This window comes from Octopus sinensis, linkage group LG18 (genome assembly GCF_006345805.1).
Source record: "Octopus sinensis linkage group LG18, ASM634580v1, whole genome shotgun sequence".
NCBI lineage: Eukaryota > Metazoa > Mollusca > Cephalopoda > Octopoda > Octopodidae > Octopus > Octopus sinensis.
This window is the reverse complement of record NC_043014.1, coordinates 27,235,535-27,256,130: the sequence shown is the minus strand read 5'-3', so window position 1 is coordinate 27,256,130 and position 20,596 is coordinate 27,235,535. Positions and strand designations below refer to the sequence as shown.

Genomic DNA, 20,596 nt, shown 5'->3' with positions numbered 1-20,596 from the left:
AACAAATAGGGGCTGCAATAAGGGTGGAGCACTTGTAGAAAACAGCAGTGCTTGGAACCGTTCGAATACTCCGGAAGGTGCTCGAAAAATAAGGAGTGTTACCTTCGTTCACTGGTAGTGAACAGCTGACTCTGTAATACATCTCCAGCGTTAGAAGCTGTGCAAAGGCAATACTCTTTACTCTCTTTTACTCTTTTACTTGTTTCAGTCATTTGACTGTGGCCATGCTGGGGCACCGCCTTTAGTCGAGCAAATCGACCCCGGGACTTATTCTTTGTAAGCCCAGTACTTATTATATCGGTCTCTTTTGCCGAACCGCTAAGTGACGGGGACGTAAACACACCAGCATCGGTTATCAAGCAATGCTAGGGGGACAAATACAGACACACAAACACACACATACACATATATATATATATACATATATACGACGGGCTTCTTTCAGTTTCCGTCTACTAAATCCACTCACAAGGCTTTGGTCGGCCCGGGGCTATAGCAGAAGACACTTGCCCAAGATGCCACGCAGTGGGACTGAACCCGGAACCATGTGGTTGGTTAGCAAGCTACTTACCACAATAATAATAATAATAATAATAATAATAATGATAATAATAATAATAATAATAACAACAACAACAACAACAACAATAATAACAATAACAATAATAATAATAATAATAATAATAATGATAATAATAATAATAATAATAATAATAATAATAATGATGATAAATTAATTCGTTTATTGGCCACAAGGGCTTACATAAAATTACATTAAGAGATAACATAAAAAACAAAAACAAGGCGATACAATGGGTTTAACAACGTGTAAACTGTATATATAACGATTAAAAATTAAACAATTTAAAAATCCCAATTGGGGAGGCACATTAAGGACCTCGTGAAAAACCCCACAAAAGTTACGGGAGCCTGAACAACAGAGCAAGAGCCCTTCTCCTTTTGTTTACAGGTGCACGCTCCGAATTGATCCTTTCACACTGGCCATTCTTCCAATATTCATCCACCTTTCAACAAACTTGCTAGAAGGCAACACTTCTTTCTCCACCCTCAACTTCCTTTTCAAGTGAAACTTGAAAAAGTTGATGAGGGCATGGCCAAAGAGGAAAGTACCTGTCTTTAGTCCTTTCAAACTGGTCCACCATTTCGCTACAGCCACTTGACAAATAAAAATTGCCTTCGTCTCCCGGCCAAAAGAGGGCGGAGGAGCAATCTTCACAATGGATTCAGCTGATAACCGGATTCGTCCTACACGCGACAGCAGGTGTTCGACATAAACCCACAGGTCAGCAATACTCGGGCACTGGACGAGGGCGTGCAGAACGGTTTCATCGTTCTGGGTGCAGCTCGGACAGACCCGGCTGTAAAGTTTATCTCGAACACGTAACGCCCATCGGTAGCACTCTCAGGCAAGGGGTTTCTGGAAATTATCCATAGGCCCAGGCCCGAAAGTTCTCCAAAACAGAACGGTTAGTTGATCTTCATCGACGCCCAGAGTTACCCCGAGAACGTCGTCGCACTTTCTCTCCAGTAGCCCTGTATAGAACGCTAGAATAGAACTATCAGCGACCGCATTGTCCGCCTGACGGAAGACTGTGAGCGCTTGACGGCACTCGAGGAGACTAGCACCCCTCCTCAGTCTACGCCTAATCCAGGATTGCAACTCAGTCAAAGAGACGAGCTGTGGAAAAGCGTCTTACAAACGGTGACCACACCTGCTCACTGTCAAGGAAACGCTGGAGATGCCGCAACCTCAGTGCATGTCTGCGCATCAGCAACCATGACAAACAAAGCCTTCCATTCAGCGGCTGTTGACAGCAGATGGAGCGTCTGACCAGTGGAACGCGCCCCCTCCACAGAAGAGTAAGTAAGCGCACCAGCTTGGTCAACCAGCAAACAGGGCAAGGGACGACAGTCAAGCGGTAATAGATGACGGATGCAATGTACGTATTCGCCACCTCCGCTCGACCTTTCAGGAACAGCTTTCTGTCGGCCCCTTTCTGGTGAGATTGGCTACCCTGCTCACCACCTCGTCCCAGTTCTTCTCCACCTGGTAGTCTGGACCAATTCAAACTCCCAGTAACTTGACGGGACCGTCTGTCCAGCGCCCCACAACGCTGTTGGACGGCATGGACTTGCCTTTCCAGGTTCTGAGTTGCAAGCCCACTGACTTTTCCGCGTTAATTTTAGCATCTGTCCCCTTTCATATTCCTGTAGTGTTTCGCCATATACCTGTGGTTCGACACTATGACGGTGACATCATCAGCGTAAGCAGACACACTTCTCCCACATCCAAGATCACGGGGACACCCCTCAAAGCTTCCAACGTCTGCAGTAATGGCTCAAGAGTCAGTACATAGAGAAGGGAAGAGAGAGGGCACCCTTGACGGACCGAATGCAAGATGCTATAATGGCTCCGACAGGTAATCATTCACCCGAATAACCGAGCAGATGCCGCTGTATAAAGCAGCGATCCAACCGCAGAAAGCTGGACCAAAACCGGCTGCCCTGAGGAGAGCCGCCAAATATTGATGTCGATCCTATCAAAAGCTTTAGATTGATCTAAATTGATTAGAGCTCCACCCATGCCAGCTTCGTAACCCACCCTCTCTATTATGTAGCGCATAAGGTGGAGGTTATTGTGAACACTCCTGGTAGGGATGGCGCAAATTTGCGCCTAGCTAACCAGTTTGTCCACGACAAGTGCCAATCTCTTGGCTAACACATTGGCCAAAATCTTCAACTCTGCATTGAGCAGTGTGATGGGCCTGAAATTCTCTATAACGTCCCCCTTTCTCAGCAGTACCACTACCCCTTGACAGGCAAAAGTGAGAATTGTCCCATTTTGCTGCTAGTTACAGTAGACGCTTGCTGAGAGGCCCGCAAACAAGTCTCGCATCGAAGTATAAAGCTCGTAGGGCAGACCATCCAAATCCGGCGATCTACCTTTCGTACAACTCTTCCTCGCTTCCTGCATTTCTTCGGCTGTTATCAGCCTTTCGTAACACTCTGCCTCACTCGACAAGAGTCGTAGCAGGCAATCCAGGTAGACACCGAAGTTTGCCCTGTTATCCGTCCTACCATTCGTCCTGAACAGTCGAGCAAAGTGCCGCTGAAAAGCCGCACACATCTGTTTCGGCTCGAACACCACGCATCCGTTCTGGTCCACCAAAGACCAAATGGTGGCTGCTTTATTTCCACTTTTCGCCTCCTCCACGCGGGCCCATCGTGACGCTTTCGTTCCCTTCCCTTCCCTTCCCGCTTAGTGAATATGCGTTAGTTCTGACAACGCAGCCTTCGTGTTTGGCGTCGAAAAATTGATCGAGGGCCAATCTGGCTGCCAACAAATCAGTTGCGATGCCTGTCCTAAGCGCCTCATCTAACTTACTAATTAAATCTCCCTCTATTCTATTTCTCTCTACCGCTAATGCCTTGATAAACCTAATCGATTCTACTCTAATTGTCCTTTTAAGATCAAACCACCAGTTGTTGACAATTGCACCCGTCAACGACCGATTAACTAATTCGCTAATCCGGTCTCTGTAAGCTTGACATGCCGGTAACGACGTGTTCCGCTTCCAGTAACCGTGACCCAATGAAGCCTATCTAAGTCGACCGTACAGATCACAAATATCTGGTCTGTGTAGCCGACCATGTGAAATTGTGGACATCCTATGCTATCCTTGTCCTCTGGCCTACAAAATACCCTATCAAGATACGATCTAGATGATCCAATGCGGTTTGTCCAAGTTCACATTGGCACATTCAAGTAATCTAGTCGGTACCTGTCACACAACTGAAAACGTGTGAGCAGATTTTTGAGACTTTTGCATCCTACTTTCCTATCAGATACTCCCACGCATTCGAAACATCCATCCAAGACAGAGTTCCAATCTCCTACTAATACTAAAGTCCGAGACGTTCCCAGGAAAATCTCCAGACGATTGAAGTAATCAGACTGCCTTGCCCCTGTCGAAAAGCACTGCCGTCACTACTGTTCACATCTAGGACCACCAACTTACCTTCTGGATCCAGGAAGACTGCCTTTATTTTCAAATCCAGACCCTTCCAGAAAAGCACCACAGCACCACCACCGGCCGACACGGAGATAGGTAGATCTTGTATCTACCAAAAAAGTGATGAGGTCCCGTGGGTCGGATAGTCTGGATTCACTAATGGCTGCAACATCTACAATAAGAGACCTCAGGTCATTTAAAAGGTGACCTTGTTACCAAGGCGACCCGAGGTCTCTGACATTTACATAACCTATTCTGAGCATGACCATTGCAAACATACCATTATTGTATGGCAGTGTTGTTCCCTTGGTCCTTGTTGTGGGCGTTTCCACGAGGTTTTTGTACAGTCTTTTGTTGAAAGTCTTTTGGAAAGACCCAACACCATTTGGAAAGTTTATTTTCAAAGCGTTGTGTGTTTCCTGCTGTAGTTTTAAAATCTGTATGCGTGGTGATGTTGCATTGTGTGTTGGAAAGATAAAGTCTTCCATTGTGGTGTCTAAGGTATTTCACTAGGTCTATGTTGTCGGTGTCGATAGCTGTGAGGTTGGTTGTGTTTGTGCAGTCTATTTATGTTGGTGTTTAAGGTAGTAGTGCTGGTGTTGTTGTTGTTGGTTGTTGTGTGTGTGTGTTGCTGCTGTTGGGTATTTCCTCCTCTTTTATTCCACTCTCTTTGTTTTTCTTTTTTGGGGGGTAACTGTTTGCCACTCCACCTTCACAACCTCAATGTTCGAACAGTCCGAGTTGTTTTGATCGGGAAGGGGGATATTCTCTGGCTGTTCCTTTTTTTGGTGGTGTTCATATGTTGTTGTGTTGGTGGTGGTTGTACTCCGACTGGTATTGTTGGTGATGATCCGACCGGCTCTGCTACTTCGGCTTGCGGCGCGACTCCACCCGGTTTTGGTGGTGCGCTGGCGACTGTTGGAGGCGGCGTCACTGTTGCTTTCTGCTGCTGCACTGGAGGCGCCCCTGCTTCTGTTGACGCTTGCTACTTTTTTTATCATTTCTTTGTATATGGGGCAGTCAACCTTGAGCTGCTGGTCGTACCCACAAAAGTAGCATCTTGGCCGCCTGCCCTCGACGTCCACGTAAAGTCTCGTGCCGTCTGGTATAGAATTTATGGCTTCTTGTTCAATTTGAACAAGAAGCTCTAATCCCTGACACGTCCAGCTTTGTTGATGCAATTTATGCACCTCCAGTATATTGGCGGTGTCCTCTATATAATAAAGAATCGCCGCCACTAGCCAGCATACATTTACTTCGGGGAGTACCTCCCTAATTTTAATTTTCGTCACGCGCCGACCAAGGTATGTCGGCACGAGCTGGAATTCTTCTGTTTATAGGGGAACAGGGGAATGCTGTCTTGTTTCCTTCTCTGTAGCAAAACTCACTTCCACCGTGCCGAAGCGCTTTCCTCTTGTCACATAGGTTTTGTTGGTCCAAATCGGTCTGAGGGCCATTTCCAACTGTTGCTGGCTGGCTCGTTCCACTCTTTTCTTCTTGATGTTTAAAACTCTCTATATTACTGATTTTCGATCCGTCACCTTTATTAATTCCTGAGGAGTGCTAAGGAAGATATTGTTTCCTTCCTTCCTTCCTTAACAACTCCTTTGCAATTTGTAGTTCATTTTTTGTTAAATTCAACAACTCTTTGCTTTGCTGCTGAGGTGAAACCGTTGCCGCTAGATTTGCTGTTCGTGCTTATGGTGTCAATGTCATTGTTTTTATTTCTTTTCTTTCTTCCTCCTTCTCTTCTTCAGGAACAATTTCTTGGTTTGCTATATTTTTTTCTTGTTGTTGATGGTGGTGGTTGTGTTGGCATCGCTGCTCGTGATTGTGTTGTTTAGAGGGGGAAAATCTTGACTGTAATGGCCGTCAGAACAGTCACTGCCACTCCACTCGTCAGAAGAAGCCATCTTGTTTTTTTCGTCAAACGAAAAAAAATTTTTTTAAATGGACAAAAAGTCCAAAACTCGCCCCTAAAAGGGAGAAATTTTCAACAAAAGAACCCCTTCAGCATACAAAAAGGGGTTCGGAAAACAAAAACCAACAAACAAACAGTCAATAAACTTGAAGAATAACAAATTTCAAACCGACGGAGCTCTGAAAAACATGTCCTACCTCGACAACAACAACGACGACGACGACGATGACGATGATGATGATGATGAGGAGGCGGAGGAGTAGAAGGAGGAGGAGGAGGGGAGGAGGATATTAACAGTCAGAAAATAACACTACTAGCATATATAACATAAAGAAAATAGCACTACTAGGCACCGCACACATCCTACGTAAAGCACCAGACAGTCAGGAGGAACCAAAAGTGATAAAAATAATCAATCTAACTCACAAAGAATTAACAGCAAACCAAATCGACATATTTTCCAAAGGGCTCTAGTTTACTCCCCACCCCCAACGCCCCAACTACAACGAAATAAATGTAGACGTTGCGGAATTCTGTAGAAAATTACAACTCTCTGAGGAGCTGTACGACAAGTACGAGAACGAATCGTTAGTCCGAAATAGAAGTAACTACATCCCTTCAAAAGGTAAGAACAAAATTCTTGCCCATTTTTGTGAATACATCATGAATTACCCGTATCAACATATACACAAACAGAAACACAAGCCAAACTTCAGCAAAAAAAGAATGGGCCGAGCTGAACGAATTAAAAGATGATAAAATAATAACAATTGAAGAGGCTGATAAAAGGAATGCAGTTGTCTTAATGGACACGGTATACTATATAATTATAAGACACAACATATGAAAAGGTCTAACACTACTGTCAGCAGAAAATAATGAGAAACTTAAAGATTATGTTAAACCTATACAGAGAAGGCCTCACCGACAAGGAATACAATTATATGACTAACTTCAAAAGTAAATCCAGTCGATTCTACGCTATTCCTAAGATACATAACAGTAAGAATATAAGTAACGCATGCAGGATAGCCACAGATATAATAATCAAGGTCCCTACTCCTAATGACCTCAAATTAAGACCTATAATAGCAGGTCCCGCATGCGAAACCCACCGCCTCTGTAACTTTTTAGATACTCTCTTAGAACCGTTCCTTAAGAATATCAAAAGCTACATAAGGGACGACCTAGATATACTCAATTACCTCCCTAAAGCAATAAATAAAAACACCCTACTAGTATCATTCGATGTGGTCAACCTCTATTCTAATATCCCCTACAGCCTAGGAATAGAGGCAATTCAATTCTGGCAAGAGTATTTCTCCAATGAACTCCCACATCACATCAAAAAGAATTCGTAATAGAAAGGCTAAAATTCATCTTGGAGAATAACTACTTTGTCTTCAAAGACAACTTCTATTGACAAAAATCGGGGACTGCGCTGGGTACCGGAATGGCCCCCTCCTTTGATAACCTAGTCATGGGATATCTAGAAATCAGTCTTTATCGTAAGGTACTAGAAAAATACGGCAACCCATTCTCCCTCTAATAGAAAATAACTGGAAGAGGTATCTGGATGACTGTTTCATTCTTTGACATGAAAGTATAGAGAGACTTAAAGAATTTCAAGTACTTATAAATGAACTTGATATAAACATTCAATTTACGATGGAATGTAGCCATCAACAATTTCCATTCTTCGAAATCCTCACTGAGAAATCCAACAACAAAAAAATAGAAACAGATATGCACTATAAGCCCACGGACCCCAAGCAATATCTACCATTCAACTCATGCCATCCCAGACACACTAGAATGAATATCCCCTTCATCCTAGCAAAAATGATTTGTATTATAGTTTCTAATACAAGCACCCGGGACACACGACTACATGAATTAAAGGAGTTACTCATTACCAGGAACTACCCACAATCACTAATTGATATAGGCTTTCAACGTGCCCTACAACTCAACACCCACGAACTCAGACATACCAAACTAAAGAAGGATTTACAACCAAAAGCCCTACCATACCCTCCACACACAATCCCCTTAACAATGAAGCATTCGATACTATCCTCTAGAACATTCCCCTACTAAAAAGGGACCACAAAATGAATTTAATCCTCCAAACGCACACCATCATAAAGAGCAAAAGACAACCCAAATCTATGAAAAGTCTCCAAACACAAGCCCAAGTACACTCGATATCAACACTGAAGCCGTCAGTAAAAATGCGCAAGACCTAACGGTGGTATATACATCAACATAATTGAGGGATCGGACTGTTCTTTCAAACAGGGTCAACGTATTACAGTGAAAAACAACTTCACATGTGCTTCGGAAAACCTAATATATGTATTAACTTGCTCAGGGTGTTGAAAGAAATGCCGTCTATATCAAAGGATGGCTCTACATACATTCCATATTAAAATTCGGGAATACAGAAAAATAGCATTCAGAGAACACATCGATATTTGCACCATTAATGAACAACCCAGCTTCAGAATTTTTTCCTTCTATAAATTCAGGGACGATGCAACTTGTAGTCAGCGCATTAGCAAAGTGTCATATTTTATCACAAAATATAACCCCCTTTTGAATGCGTCCACCACAGATGACAGTACTACAAGGGCCTTAGAATAATACCCACGCAAATATTAATAATGATATATTCAGAACAGTCACAACCCATGAATTTATTCAGAACAATTTCAATCACTACTATTACAACCACAACAGGTCACTTTTAGACCACTTGACCATTTACGAACATTCTACCACTCCCGTATTTTTCTTCTTCTTCTTCTTCTTCTTCTTCTTCTTCTTCTTCTCTTCTTCCTCACCGCCTCCTTCCTCGGCTACTGCTGCTTAAACAATCAAAACCAAAAACTCATATCAAATATTCTTTTAGGACTGCTACTACCTACTATCATACAAGAGTAAAAAAGAGAGGGGGACAGACGGTAAAAAAAAGGAAAATGTCCCTTATATTTGAAAACTATGGAAATATTAAAAAAAAAAACATTTGATTTAATTTTTCTACAATTTAATTGCTTTTCATGCTTACTCTAAGTTAAAAAAGTCGCAAAGTCTGAAACCGGTACTAAAATGTTCTTCATGATAAAATTATTTTAGCATTTTTTACCACATTCTACCCACTAACCTCGATGACCTTAAACATCAAATAACAGTAGCGATCAACTCAGTGAATCGTGATATACTGAAACGCGTCCGAGAAGAATTCTCTTATCGCATTGATGTTACCCGTGCTACAGGCGGTGGCAACATTGAACATTTGTAAGACAGGAAATAAAAGCTGATTGTGAGTAAATACTTGTGACTTAGCTGGAATTTTCTGCTGCTTTTCCTTATTAAAATGCACAATAAAATCGGTTCATTCTTTTTGAATAACCCTGTATATATATAATTCATAAATGAGGGCAAAGGAAAAAAATTCTAATGCCAAATATGCCGAAAAATTGGACATATTGTCCCTTAACCATATAATTTTTTCACAATACGCACGCTACTCGAAAAAAGGTCGACAGAAATTTCTAAAAAATTCCATTATTACCAAATCGGACCGATTTCAGAGTTAGCTACTAAGAGCCCCCTCTTCATCAGTTATACGTGTGGCAAAAGAAATAAATGAGATACTTACTCGCACCCATGGAAGAAGCAAATACTAAGTCATGGGCACAACTAAGTACCCCAAATACATCCAAAATAGAAATACTCCAGCCCATTCGAGGCACGTGCGATTTGAACTGAGGCTCTCACAGAGTGAGTTAGTTAGTTCGGAAGTGAACGCTTATTCGGCATATTTGGCATTAGAATTTTTTCTATGCCCTCATTTATGAATTGTTTATAAATCTAACCGTTAAAGGTATTTTTTAATATGCTGGCCATTGATAAAAATTTTTTCGAGAAAATATTTTTTTCCGAATGGAATTTTATCCTCACATTTGATATAAATTAAAGCGTTAATTTTCGAACTAACTAACTCACTCTGTGAGAGCCTCAGTTCAAATCGCACGTGCCTCGAATGGGCTGGAGCATTTCTATTTTGGATGTATTTGGGGTACTTAGTTGTGCCCATGACTTAGTATTTGCTTCTTCCGTGGGTGCGAGTAAGTATCTCATTTATTTCTTTTGCCACATGTATCACTGATGAAGAGGGGGCTCTTAGTAGCTAACTCTGAAATCGGTCCGATATGGTAATAATGGAATTTTTAAAAAATTTCTGTCGACCTTTTTTCGAGTAGCGTGCGTATTGTGAAAAAATTATATGGTTAATGGACAATATGTCCAATTTTTCGGCATATTTGGCATTAGAATTTTTTTCCTTTGCCCTCATTTATGAATTGTTTATAAATTTAACCGTTAAAGGTATTTTTTAATATGCTGGCCATTGATAAAATTCTTTTCGAGAAAATATTTTTTTTCGAATGGAATTTTATCCTCACATTTGATATATATATATATATATATCCAAAAATAAATAAAAACTGCTAGGTGCAATGTTATACCTTAAAGGCTTAAAGAACGACTATAATTCTCCTTTAACACGCACACACACACACACAGATATATAAGTGAAAACCAAGAGGACAATGGAGATTTATTCACATCCAAAATGTTTTTATAAAAAAAATTTCTACAGCATATATAACAATGACTAGATATATGTTTAATTTGCAGTAAATGCACATTGTTTTATTATGTAATTATGCATCCTAATCGCTGCAATTTCATCAAGGGTCCATCACTTACGACGTTTTCAAGGTGAACTAATTCAAACAAGCTTCCTGCGTTGGTTTTCAGTTGAAGGTGAGAGAGTTACTTTTTTAATCGAATTGAATTCTGGTCTTATAAACACTTCTACTGGTATTAAAATTGAATCGTGGTTCAAAATGTTCATTTATATTACAGTTAATTCTATCAGTTTTGATTACATTTTACTTTATGAAGTATATTTATTCAGAAATATTACACTTATTTTGGGTTTATACTCTCAGTTATTATTATTATTATTATTATTATTATTATTATTATTATTATTATTATTATGATAATCATCATCGTCATCATTATCATTATGTTCACTTTACATAAATATCAATAATTATCACAATAATTATTTTAACTAGTATAATTACTATAGATGTAAGTTATGTCTATTTAAATCGTTTAAACGTATATTTTGTCCAGTGTGGACATTTTAGCCTGTTCCTGTCTAGTGTTTTTAAGAGTAGATTTAGATATATATGTGCGTGTATACATACATATATACATACATACATACATACATACATACATACATACATACATACATACATGCATACATACATACATACATGCATACATACATGCATACATACATACTTACATACATACATATAAACATGATGGCCGTCCACTCGTGACCGAGGAAGACCATTGCTGACCTTTAGAAACATTGTGCACTCTAGGACTAACTTATATTTTTTCATTTACGGCTCTGCTGGCGGCCAGTAAGCTCTGATCTTGACAAACATACACGACTGCAAACATTACAAACCAAGCTTTCCCCATTCACTACACTAGTAGTGGGCTTTCGAGCAGCATGCTTAAATTCTTCATGCAGAATACGTGCTCTCTCAAAGGTGTCGACCCCCTCCTAACCTGCATCCCCCATCTCTGGTGATGACAAGTATTGCTTTCCCAGTCAGTCTCCTGCATATCACATGCCTTCAATGAAGACTTGACACAGTCCTTAAATCGTAGCCTTGGTTTCTGCCAAGGTCTCTTTCCACTAACAAGTTCCCCATATAGCACATGTCTAAGAGTCCTTCATTCTAATAAGGTGTCCAGTCCAACGCAACCGGTGCTTGTGCACCATCACCTCAATACTCAAGATATCAGCTTTCCTTAGGACCTGTGAGTCTGGAGTTTTTAAGGTCCAGCCAACAATTAGAATGTGTATCAGACATCTCTGATGAAAGCGTTCAAAAACCCTTATATGACTTTTGTAAAGGGTCCATGTCTCACATGAGAAAAGGAGCGATGTCAGTACACATGCATGGTATACAGCAATTTTTGTTTGCCCTGTGATGCCATGCTGGGACCCTACACGAGACTCAAGAGACCAGAAGAAATCAGTTACTCTCTGCATTCTGAAAGATATTTCATCATCCAGAGAGCAAGAACGGCTGAGTGTGCTGCTCAGGTAGACAAAATCGTCTACCACTTTCAGCATTGTTCCTTTAACCAAGATAGCTGGTTCCACATATGGATTTCCTGGTGCAGGTTAGAACATTACAACAGTGTTGTCCAGGTTAATGCTGAGTCTAAATGCCTTGAAAGAAGCAGAAATACGATTCATAAGTATTTGCATATCATCCACTGTATGAGTGACAGTCATATACATACATATTTATTACATATATGGAAACAGACACAGAGACACAGAGACACAGACACAGACACATACACACACACATAAACACACTTTCGTGCGTGTGTATGTAGGTGTATGTATGTTTACGACTGAATGATTGATCACGTGATATGGTCACTCAGGCAGACACATAAGGACAAAGTAGAGAGAAAACAAGCAGTGAAACGTGTTAGAAAAATGATGAGAAAACCCAGCGCAAAGGTCACAGATTGTTCAGGGCGTATTCATTTAAATTACTATAAAAAAATATATATTATTTTATGTAAACACACACACACACACACATACACACACACACACACACACACACACACACACACACACACACACATACACACATACACACATCTTGGGTCACGTGTTAATGTGCGTGCGAATTGTGTATATGTCTGAATTAAAATAGAATTAAAATTTCTTTGATTAAAACCCTTTCTAACATGGAAGTATCCAAAGAGCATTTTAGGCACATAATGCTTTATGAGTACTAAAAAAGGAAATTCTGCAGCCGAAGCGACTCGGAACATACACTCAGTTTATGGGAAAGAATGCTTGCTTGAAGGAAAGAACTTGCAGAAGATAGTTTGCAAAATTCAGAGGTGAAGATTTCAGCCTTGAAGATGAAGATCGAACAGGACGTCCAAGTTGAGTTTGATGATAAACACCTTGAAGCATTACTAGAAGAAAATGTTGCCGTATCAGTTGAAGAATTCGAAGGTAAGGACAAGACGTGACTTCGTTGAAACAGTCCTTCCCACAAAGCAAATTAAATAAAATTTGGGATTTTTTGCGGACGGTGAAAATAGTAATAAGAGCAGGACAGTGAGAACAAAACAGTAAAAATAATAAAAAAGTAAAAACAGTAAAAGACAGAACAATGAGAACAAAACAGTAAAAACAATCGATGAGGGCTGTTAAGCCAAGACGATGGAATTTCACTATCCTGTTTTTGTTACCACTTTCACTCTCCGCAAAAAATCCCAAATTTTAGTTTATTTGCTTTACGGGAAGGATTGTTTCAACGGAGTCGCGTCTTGTCCTAACCTTCAAAACGCGGAGTGTGTTGAAACAGGGACAACTGAAGAAGGGGAATATTCCTTATGTTCTATTCTTGTTTCTCTGTTTTTTTCGTTGTTTAAAAAAAGTTCGTTTCTGTGTTTTGTTTTTGTTTTCGTTTCTCATTGTTTTAAACGTTTTTTTTCTGTCCTGTACCCATATATGCATGTATATATACATATATATGTAGGTATGTACGTATGTGTATCTATATATGCATATATTTATATATTATTATTATTATTATTATTATTATTATTATTATTATTATATATACACATGCCTACATTCACCTGATGAAAATGGTTTTTTTCGCATGATGTAATAATTCTGTTCATCGATAAAAAAAATACGCCTGAACACATTTGCAGTGTGTAGGCCACAGTCTTTCTGTTGTTATTTGTTAATTATTCACCTGCGATTCATGAGAATCTGTCCATCCCATTTATTCTTTGTATTTGATTTTTTGTATTCTTTGCCTCTCACTCTCCGGATATATACCTCATTAATAGACTTGTGAACTACTTTAAACGCATGCATCATACCATGAATTTTCAGGTAGGCCGAGCAATTTATGTCAGCCACCTAAAATAAACTATTTTTTATAAGAGAAAAAGTGTTCTTGAGTCAAAACTTTTAAAACAGAAGTACCGAAATTTTCCAATTCATTGCCAAAATTCAAATTAACTGATAAACTTTATCAGTAATACACTTTAGTAAACCTGATAATTGAGATGACATTTAAAAAAACGAAACCCTAATATCCTCTGTTTGATATTCATAAATTTATCCTATCACCTTTATCCCTTCAATACGGAAGGAAACCAAGCACATTAAGAGCTTTTGTTTTCACAGTTGGAAAAAACTCCAACTAAATATGTCCCAATTGAATGCACCTATTCCATTGGACATGATAAACATCATGAAAATGGTTTCACCATGACATCTGCACTCCATGCGGGATTACGAAGATACAAAGCAGAATCAGCATAACGACTCTTTCCGTCTTTTGTTTTTGACAGTTTTGCAAGTCTTACCTTAGGACATTAGCAAAGATCAACGTACCTAAATGTGAACACGCAAACCAACTCATGTTCTTTTTTTAATCATAGAGATAGATATCACATGACATGGCTTCAACGAGAGGATGCAAAAATTTTGCTGTACATGCGCCGAGTTCACACAGAAAGCCAACAGGAAACCGATATCTGACTTTTACAAGAAAGCCTATCGTGCTTACTTTCATGTCGGGTTTGGTGATCAGGACAAATCATGGGCCCCTCACATTATTTGCAAAACATGTTTGGAACACATGAGGCAGTGGACTTCAGGTATCCGAAAATCGCTGAGATTCGCTATTCCTATGATGTGGCGTGAGCCAAAGAACCACTCTGACAAATGTTACTTCTGCTCAGTCAGTGTTGCGGGACTGAACCAAAAGAAAGGCAGAGCTATCGACTATCCCAGTTTTCATTCCGCTATTCGACCAGTGCCGCATTCAGATGATTTGCCAATCCCAGTCTTTCACGAAAATTTGTTGAAACTTGTTGAAAATGACGAATCTGATACTGATGTAAACGAGATACACAACGAAAACAATCCTGACTATGTTCTCGAAAACGTTCCAGAGCCATTTAACCAAAATGAGCTGAATGATTTGATTCGAGACTTAAATCTAAGCAAAGAATCAGCAGAACTTTTGGCCTCTAGGCTCAATGAAAAAAATCTGTTAGCAAAAGGCACAAAGGTAACATTCTATTGAAATAAGGATGCCGAATTTGTACCATTCTTTAATGAGAACACAAATCTTATTCATTGTAATGACGTTGAGAGCGTTCTTCTTCGACTAGGCGTCCACAAAAACGATCCTGATGAATGGAGATTGTGTATGTGGGACAGTAGAGCAAAAGAGGAGCACTGGAAAAGGAAAGACTGGCCACTCCGAGAGTTGAAGGTCAGTGAAAAGAACGTTATTAGAGCAGCGCTAGTTCTGAAAGAAAAAATCATCTTCCCTCCCTTGCATATCAAACTGGGATTAATTTTCTAAACATATTTTCAAATAAACCCCATTATTGGGCATTTATACAAAAATTTATCCAGAAAAATATCCTTAACCCTCACGACGCCGACACTAAATGATATTAGTTTCTACTATAATCATTGTTCTTTTGTTATTTGTACTAATGTGTACATAAAATAATTTTAAATAATTTAATAAAAAGTTGCGCTTTTTTTCAGAGGAAAATAAACTTATATAAATTTATGTTCTTATATATAGATTTTTCTGTATTCATACGTTCGAAAAGAACTGATGAACCGTAAAAAAGATATTATATTGATAAAATTTACTAAAGATGTTACTTTTAAAGCCCGTTATTCACTAGTTATAAGCTTATAACTAATCTGTCAATATAAATAAAAAAACCTTGCGATAAGTTTATTCTTTATGTACCAAACACACACACACACACACACACACATACATTAGGGCGCTGCTCCAGCATGGACACAGTCAAATGACTGAAACAAGTAAAAGAATAAATGTATATATGTATGTATGTTTATGTGTGTATATGTATATGTAACGACGGTGAAGTTTTAATATCATAATGCAAAGGAGAAATGATTGAAAAAACAATAGTTGCTCATTTATTTATATGTTTGTTAAGCAAACTATAATATCAATCGTTACAATTTATAAGAAATATGTCATCGTGTTGTGTGTATATACACATTGTTTGCAGATGTAGTAAAATATATTCCGTTTCCATGATTTATCCTGTGTAGTAGTTAGCTTCATCTCTGCTGCAAGACAGAGTAATAGTTTCTTTATAATTAGAGAGAGTGATAAGTCTATCCTCGCGCATTATTTTTTTAATTAGAGACCGGTTAAATGATCCTGGTTGGCGCCGAATTATCAAAAGAGGAAGATAGCTATTTGCTTGTGTTTTTATAATGCTACTAATTAAAATACGAGGTGGTATCAAACAGTTTCCGGACTAGTTATGTTTAATAAAATATAACTTATATCTAAGTTTTAATAGCATCTTCTTCGAAATAGTCACCTTGCGCAACAATACACCAGTCCTAGCGTTCCTGCCACTTTGGAAATTCGGCTTGGAGGTCGTTTCTCGTAAACGAGTCGAAAACTTCTGCGATTCGCTTTTGATCTCGACAACGGTGTTAAAACGGCGACCTGTATGTGTGCATATTTATGTGTAGCAGTTAACGCGCATATCTATGTATGAGAGTGTCCTGTCAACAGTCCCATATGTGTGTATGCATAAGTATATGCATATACACATATTGACATTGCTTGTAGTGGTCGTGTTGGCGTTGTTTTTACTATGATACTGAAGGATCAGAATTATTACGAAATAAAACAGTTTCAGATAATATGAATATACATTTATAACACTCTATATCCAGATTTGGAGAAAGAAAAGATAAAATCGTCTTTATGATAAAGAAGCACAGATTGATTCAAACTTTTCGACAACCTTTGGTTGGCTGTGTGGTAAGTAGCTTGTTTACCAACCACATGGTTCCAGGTTCAGTCCCACTGCGTGGCACCTTGGGCAAGTGTCTTCTACTATAGCCTCAGGCTGACCACAGCCTTGTGAGTGGATTTGGTAGACGGAAACTGAAAGAAACCCGTCGTATATATGTATATATATATATGCGTGTGTGTGTTTGTGTTTGTCCCCCTAGCATTGCTTGACAACCGATGCTGGTGTGTTTATGTCCCCGTTACTTAGCGGTTCGGCAAAAGAGAACGATAGAATAAGTACTAGGCTTACAAAAGAATAAGTCCCGGGGTCGAGTTGCTCGATTAAAGGCGGTGCTCCAGCATGGCCGCAGTCAAATGACTGAAACAAGTAAAAGAGTAAAAAGAGTAAAGAGTAGTGTAGGATTTGAAAGCGTACGCGCGAAAGGTTTTTGCACACCGTACTGTCTTTAAAAAAAGAGGCAAGATATATTCTAAATGCATTATACATGAAGAGAAAATGAAAACAAAGAGTAAGATCACTTCTGTAATGCCCAACAATAACAATTATGACGACTGGACGTCTGCCTATTCAAATTTTCATTTTCTTCTTTTTTGTCTGTTTTCGGGACTTGCGAAATTATAAATTCTATATGAACAGTATATCAATTGTTTGCCTTTACTTTTGTTTCCATGCACACGTGCATAGACAACCGATATTGCGAGTGATCTTTTTTCCCACGAAACTAAGGCGTTCAGGCGACTAGCATTACTCGATAACCTTATTCCTGAAATAGTCGAATTATACATTAGTCTCGTGATTAATGCATCAATAAAAAATGGTTAAAATATTTTGTCTACCGGAGAAATATAACCAATTTATTGCAGATAAATTTTAACGACAAAATCTTATACGGACTTCACCAAGGGTCACATAGACCCGGGTTGAGAACCACTGGGCTAAAGGGTTGTACTGCCACTCTTTGGTCCTTAAAAGGACTGAGATAACTCTAGTAAAGAGCGAACGGAGATGCTTTTATGCACGTAGCCGCTCGTCCTGCATTAAATAACAGCCAAACCATCCTCCCCTTCTACTTACGCGTTATCTCCTACTCCCTCACCCACATTTCTCCATCTACCAGTTATCTTCTGCTCCCGTAACCACCTTCCTCCACTTACCTGCTATACTCTCCTAAGGGGTATCACAAAAACGATGAGAGACACAGTCGTTTATTTTGTTTCAACGAAACGAAATGTAATTGAACAAATAAATCATCATCATCATCATCATTATCATCATCATCATCATCATCATCATCATCATCATCATCATCATCATCATCATCATCATCATCAACAACAACAACAACAACAACAACAAAAAAAAAACAAACAAAAAAAAAACAACAACAAAATATAGTGTACCTGCATAAAAGGAAATTTTATGTAATGGCTTCTGTTGTTAGAGTGGCAGCCATTCAACTACCGCATTCAAGAGGGTTTAAGTAAAACGTAAATGACATCGGTACCTAGCCCGGCTTTTATTCTATCCTTTTAATTTTATCCAGTAGCTACATTGTGCCCATTAAGTTAAAAGGTGTACTGTGTACACAAGCACACACACAAACTCACACGCATATGTGAGTGTATTTGTTTGAAAGTGTGTATCTGGGTGAATGTAGCAAGGATGGAACGTATGAATGACGAAGCCACCTTGAGCATAATCCTATGAACCCGGAAAAATTTAAAACAAAGAGTTACTTACTTGCAAATAAATGTGTTAACATGTGACATTATTGACCGAGGTCACCGTGGTCCTTTCCGTAGGCTTTTCTTTCCACGGATAAACCTTATCTGCTTCCCCCTTTACACTTTACATCTTGACATTTCTGTGACACGATCCCTATTGATTGTTTTTATTTCTCTCTTTTTACGATCCCTTTTGATCGAAAACTACCCCTTTTTCTTTTTCTTTTCTTTCTCTTTCTTCCCAAAAAGAAAAGTTCAACTTTGTATTTTGTCTCCTCTGTGTTCAGTTCAGTGTGGCTAATAAAGAAACATTGTCTATCTATCTATCTATCTATCTATCTATCTATCTATCTATCTATCTATCTATCTATCTATCTATCTATCTATCTATCTATCTATCTATCTATCTATCTATCTATCTATCTATCTATCTATCTGTGTATGTGCTTATGTGTAGGTATATGTGTGTTTCATGCGGTACAACGTACGAAAATCTCTTTATTGAGTCACTCAAAAGTATATATGCTCTGGTTTGGCATATTGAGTTCTGTTTACCTTCGTTGCATCACCAATCCCCGTCACACACGTGCATGCGCACGCGGCGGACTTTAGTACAGTTTCCTCCTACCAAATGTATTAGCTTTAACCGAGGTAATGGTAGAAGACGTCTACCCGAAGTGCCGCGCAGCGGAATCAAAGTTCTTAAATAATGTGTTTGATAGGTGAACTTCTTAACTGTACACACATACCCAGTTATAATAAATAATAAATGGATGAATAGATGAATGAATGAATTTACTTTGTTTTGTGAAGAGAGACGTGCCATTATGATACTCTGTATTTGATACACCAGGAAGGTAAAGTATAGCAATAACAACTGTGATAGAGAAGAAAGAGTGAAAGAAAGTGATGAAGGAAAGAGGACCAGAAATCTTAGAAGAAGGGATTAGTTGATTAAATCAACCCCAGTACTTGAGAGGTACTCTATTTTAACGACGCCTAAACGGTGAAAGGCAAACGTTGACGTTTGCGGGATTTGAACTCAGGACGTAGAGAACTGGAACAAATAGGACAAGTCATTTTATCCAACGTTATACTGATTCTTCCAAAATAATAATAATTTCAAATAAAGGCACAAGACCTTTATTGGAAATATGGATCTAGTACTTTGATTAGAGCTTTATTTTACCAACTCCAATAAAAGTAATGTCAATGCAACCACAACTTAGCCATAGTAGAACCACAGCTAATCATCGTAAAACATTTGTGTCCGATGTTCTCACGATTTTGTCAATAACATTTTAATTACAATACATTCTATAAGAATCGTGGCTGTACAAGCGCTGAAGATAAAAATAGACTTTTAGAAACAATGTGGAAAGTATTTAAAGTAACTGGATTTAAGATTACAAAAGAGAATAAAAGAATAGTTTCCCAGAGATTATCTATAAAATGCACATTTATTATTTTTATTATTTTTTTACGAAAGAAAATGTTTCAAAATGGCATTGATTCTAACTTCCTACAATAAGCATATTCAAATTAAGCCCTGCCCAACCGGAGAATTTACGAGGGCAATGGTGGGGTGGGAATTAATAGTGGTTACACTCGTGAGCACGTACGTGTCACGTGAGTTTTTAGAATATTAAGAAACAGGAAAACATTTCTTGCACGATGTCTCAATATCACAGCATTTCACGTGACACAAAATGATTGCAAGATAATCATACGCTTTTCCTCTTTTAATAATGATGATGATTCATTTATTCTTAATAGTATAAAATAATATTATGGGGGGGGGGGTAGTTAACAGGTAAAATGAATAAATAAATAAATCAAATAGAGGTGCTCACATTTTCCAAAATGTGATGGAATTCTTATAAATACGTAGGAAAAAGCTCATCCTTCAT

At 38.8% G+C, this 20,596-nt stretch overlaps 1 protein-coding gene across 2 annotated transcripts in view; it reads left to right on the top strand.

Annotated features, from left to right (window-relative positions):
- The first annotated feature begins 20,505 nt into the window (after positions 1-20,505).
- The window catches only part of LOC115221222 (myeloperoxidase-like), a 27,728-nt gene continuing 27,637 nt past the window's right edge, over positions 20,506-20,596 (top strand). For both annotated transcript variants that reach the window (XM_036510816.1, XM_029791379.2), the window contains exon 1: positions 20,506-20,596. This exon is cut by the window's right edge and continues 58 nt beyond it. The gene's annotated coding sequence lies outside the window, so the exon portion shown is untranslated.